Genomic DNA, 5483 nt, shown 5'->3' with positions numbered 1-5483 from the left:
AATGTAGAAGTTTTCACCGGAATTATGGTGCCTACGTACCATACCGCAACAATTTCTTTTCAAACCAGTCTCAGACTGCCTCTATAGAGTTGTCTACTACGTGCAGAGGGTGCCAGGAGGGACGATTAGTATGCCAGACAAGCGTTGGTTACTCAAATCCGTTCACGATTGTTATTCACGGAGAGACAGACAGGACCGTGCAGAAAAGAAAGGCTAATATAAGTTTCCCTACTAAATGTCGCATCAAAGTCAAAGAAAGCGTGCGCACAACCTGCGGCTGAGATGAAGCTCTTTGGCGGTTACTAAAGTTTTATTATGGCGAAGCCGGAGCCCCTAGATATAGTATAGTTGTGGTTCTCGTTAAAAGTGGCCACTACACTACCATAAAAAAAAAAAAGAATGTGCAGAAACTATCGACGATGCCTGTCAATGTAATCGAATAACCCGAACGAACGAGAATTCAACTAACGTTTTCCTTGCCGAGTCCGACCAACCACGGAAACGGGCGAAAGAGGCAAATAAAGCTATTGATTCGCTTTCAGCAGTCTTCCCCCTAGTTGCTTTGCTAGCGGCATAGAAATTACTAACGAATCTCACAAATTCGCAACTTCCTTTAGTACCAAGACACTCAAGTGTGCGTCGTCAAGGCGTAGGTATATAGAGCAAGCGTCGCAGTCGCGGCACGCGCCGCAGCCCAACCAAATGAGACGCCCATCAAACGAGAGCCATTGTTCTCTGACGGACGGACAAGCCGCTGCTCTACCCACTCTCGCCATTCGCCCTCTTCAGGTGCGCGTACTTTGTTGTTGCTGCTGCTGCTGCTCCCTCGCACGTGGCCCTTATATGCCGCATCCAGGACCTCTCTGACCCTGAGGAACCGCCGTGTGCGCGAGCGAGCAAGCAAGCAAGCGGCCGGCGGCGGACACGATCTCCGCGGTGTGTTCGCGTCAGAGCTCGTTAGGCGCGCTTCTTGCGCAACCACACGCAGAAGGTATACACTCTCTCCCCCATCCCGACACGGTGACTTTCACACTTGCGCCCTCTGTAAGCTGCACTTGGCGCCGCGTGGTCGTGACCTTTCCCAAGCGTGCTGCTTGGGAAGGCGAGTGGTATATACGCAGATGCAGATCAGACAGCGATCATCACCGCCGCAATAAATCGTCCCAGTGACCTGGAATGGCATACTAAACGAGCGCACGGTATAACCATTGTGGTGTCACCGCGCAGTGAGAATGAATTTGCGTTAAAAGAAAGTATAAATATGACACCAATTAACACAACTGCAAGTTCATCCGTCGGGTATATGAAAAATCAGTTGGAAAAAAATTCACTGACGATTACGATACTCCCTACTGCGACATTTGAGCGCAGCTCTATACGTTTTCATTTCGCGATATATTGACTGGCGCGGACAATCTGTCTCGCGCGGCACGTTGCAAACGGAGCCAAGTGTGGGGTAACTGCCTCGCTAATCGGGAGATCGCGAGAGGCAGCGCGTGGGTGACGCGTGGGCGCGATTCACAGCAGCCGCCGCAGACAGACCTCCGCTTATGCAGCGCTTTGTTTACATACAGACGACGCACGCTACTCTGGCGACATCTCGTAGCCATCTTCGCCGCAGAGCCCGTCTTGTGCGGCACTAAGCTTTTCTTCTCACGATTTCGCCATACCCTCCACTTTCCTCCTCGCGCTCTCTTCGCTGTCGCCGTCTTTCATCTCCCGTTGCGCTCCGCGTTCGCTGTCATCCTTCGCTGTGCGCTGGGTTCGCTCTTTCATCCTTCGCTGTGCGCGTTCGCTACGAGAGACGCCAACGCTCGCCGCAGGAACGGGAGCCTAATATAATAATGTAACCCTCTAAGTGAGTCGTGTAAACGCTCACTTAGATACTGAGGCCCACCACACAAAACAGCTGCAGCGGGCTGTAACACGTTAATGACGGTTGAGTGTTCTGGTGCCTTCTGCCAATTATAAACGCGACACCAACCGACAGGCGTCCCGACACTTACCCTTCGCAGAAACAATCAAAATAGAAAACATTAACGAAACAGGATACATCCATCGTTAATCGGGCAATATCAGAAGGTTAATTGAGTTGGAAGCTTCCAAAGTGTAACCCAAATCAAATTATCCACGACAACATGCAGCCCCGTTATATTGACAAGGTCGAGTCAGAACACCTGTTCCCGAATGGCCATCGCGTGCACTTAAGCCAACTGCCTTCCAGTGAAGCCGACGTCCCTATTCAGGTTAACTGCCCGCAAAATGCCAACTTTACGTCCTGCTGGTTTGCGTCTTCTGCAATAATTTGTGCGGTGCATCCAGACATGCAGGAAAAGAACGAAAATGAGACGACAAGCAAGCAACAATGTAATAAGATGCCAGGCGGCGCATTCTGCGCAGGACAAGACGCTTGAAAGAAATATTTACTTCTCTTAGGGTAATCCTACTGGAGATTTACCACGGTTGTGCAATATTCACTAAAAGTAGTTTTGGACACACACAGGAATCATTCACACAGAAAAGCCTAATGCGCTACACAAAAGCGCAGCAGCTGGCTGTAACACATTAATGACGGCGACGAAGACTGTCCCACAGTGCACGGATGAGAGTTCCGGCGCCTTTAGCCAAGAAAACGAGATTATAAATGCGATACCAACGACAGGCGCCACGAAATGCACCACTAACTGTTGTATCAGGACCAAATGAATAGAAAATTTATTGACGAAACGCGACGACTCCTCTCTTCACGCGCTACATAGACGAATGCGGAAAGAAAAGACTCCTATACAGTTACCGCACGCTGAGAAACGCAGACGAGCACTTCATTACCTGCGAGTGAAACGTGGCCGTCGCAGCTTAGAAACCTGGTAGCATCAATACAGGATCGCAAAATCACCCATAAGGCCACGTTTCTCACATTTGCGTCGCAGCTGCAGCAGGAAACCAGGGCGCAGTGATTGCACAACGGCGCGCGGTCACATGGGGTCTCATGAGAGATGCCAACACTTTCGCTGCTTCCGCAAAGACCTCGCCCCCGTCCGCCCATTATGCAGGAGCGAGGCCAAGCCGCAGCCGACTGTCGTGATCGCGCATCGCTTACGGCGGCTGCGCTGCAAGTGCATATTGCATGCGCCCGCATGTACGAGGCTGGCCGCCGCCACCTTCATGAGCACGCATGCGGTCATTAAAAGGCGTACGAGTGACCCGGAGCTAATCTACTCTTCGCCAGTTGCGTAACCACAGGAACTAAGTTCATTACGGAAGGTCACGTGGGAGACAGCCGCACAAATGTATTGGCCCGACACGGCACGACAAAGAAATATAGCACAGGGGGTTTCGGTCGCCGTACAAGAGCTTGACTCGACTACGTCCCTGGGGTGACGACGGCTCGCTTGGACATGCGCACAGGTCGGTAGGCTGAAACGAATGGTTCGGCGAACCTGATTTCCCGGTTCGATAGATAACTCTCGACAAACGAGTGGTCGAGTATTCGTGCCTGAGAACTACTTGCGTTATTGCGCTTGTCTCCACCGATAGGCGAGCCGCTTACTGTAAGGGGAAAAAAGGAGTAGAGGGTGAACAGAAGAGGGCAAAGGTAAACTACCTACATAAGCTTATAGGCCTGTCTCGACTGTAGCAGCAATGCGTTCGGAACGTACACGTTTATGCTGCCAACTCATTTATGCATTAGCGGTAACCTATCATTTCCTTTTAGAGCGAAGTATTTGGCCAAACAAAAGCCGACAGGGAACACCGATAGTACGAAAATGCAAGGAACCACGAACACGTACGGGCTCCAACGATACCGCGGACACCTTCACGTTCCCAACAGAGCTTTCACTCGCCCCATGTATGAAAAACTTGACAGAAGCGTTACGACCAACCCTGCCCACAACGAACAAGGAAAGGGCTTAGCGTTGAGTACACGACATAAACGCAAGTGTACAAGCACAGCCAGAGGTCGTGTCATCCTCGAAAGCGCATTAAGGTCGTCGGCTGCATTAGCATCGTGTGCACACACCGTGGTCACACTGTCTGCCAGTGGACAAAAAGAAACCCGAAAGAATTGCCCGACTTGAGCACCAAACAAAAAGGAAGAAAGCAGCAAACTACACACAGAAGACGCAACAAGGAACAGTTGCCATCTTAATGCTACATTAAATTTAGACCGCATGCACGCACACCCACGAACGTAAATTGTTCCCCGCGAGGTCCTATTAACTGCGTCCGAAAATGGCTGCGGTTTTGTGCAACGCGATACGTTATTTGACAAGACATACAGGTGGATCGAGCCCTCGCAGCTGCATCGCTATGCAGCAAGAGATCAAATTTGGGACTGCCCCCCCCCCCTTCCCCCACACAGACAGACAAAGCACGCCCTGCAATCTCATCTCGATCCACGCACATTTCCTCTTCTACATGATACAAAAGCGAGACAAGGATCTACAGGACCAGAATAACGGAGCGAGAGTTGCGTACACTCACATGCACGCACGCACGCACATGACGATATGTAGGACGATATTTCCAGGGAAGGCGCGTGGCCCTATCAACGAAACGAGGCTGGCGTCAGCGAAAAGGAACCACGAAACACGCCAACGGCCCAGGAGAGGAACTCTTCTTTTTCGGCCGACCGACCCGGTCCCCCGAGCGTCGAGGTCACACCGGAGGGGTCAGCCAAGGGGCCAACACGCACCGAGGTTGTGCGGACCGGTTTCCTATATGGGCGGTGCTCGCGGGGGACGCAAACGGATCCGCAATCAGACAGCGCGCGCGACAGGAACGGTCCGCGCTATTGCGATTGCGCCCGGCGTGTCTTCGACGAGGAGGAGGAGGAGGGTCCGCGACCGCCGCGGAAATAACGGTATATGGGCGCTCGTGCTCCGCTGAAGACTGATCATAGCCATTGGTCAGCGGTATATGCACTTCCACCCTCGTATACAAGATCGCTACGCGCACCCACTGGCTGGCCGCGGGACGTATAGGTGGCACTCAAGACACGGATTATATTCAGCTAAGACAAAGAAATGGATTTGTATACAGTGTCAATCATTCGTGCCTGTAACCTGCGTTTGCGTGTATGTGTGTGCTCATCCTGCAAGATTTGAGTTCGTCGCTCTTTGAACCATCGCTTCAGAGACATTTGGCTAGCTAGGAGGAAGAATGATACCCGAATCGCAAAAAAAAGAAAAGTAAAAAACAGGGCCACCTAGAAGGCAAATTATATGTCGAGCTTTCAATATGCGAAGCCCGGACCACGAACGAAGTTCTGAAGGAGGAAAACAGGCACTGGCCTCGAGGTCGAGCCACGCGCACAGGTCGACAATAACCGATCGTTACGACCGACTATACATCGCAGTCACCCGCCATTTCGCTGACTGCTTGCTGTAAGAGGAAAGGGTGAATTGCACGGATGCGGGAACTTACGATGACCGAATGTTTAAAAAAAAAATTGAGGTCCCTTTCAAGGAAAACGTAGTCTG

The sequence above is a fragment of the Dermacentor silvarum genome, chromosome 2 (assembly GCF_013339745.2).
Source record: "Dermacentor silvarum isolate Dsil-2018 chromosome 2, BIME_Dsil_1.4, whole genome shotgun sequence".
Lineage (NCBI taxonomy): Eukaryota > Metazoa > Arthropoda > Arachnida > Ixodida > Ixodidae > Dermacentor > Dermacentor silvarum.
The sequence above is the reverse complement of the archived record's forward strand: the minus strand, read 5'-3'. Positions refer to the sequence as shown.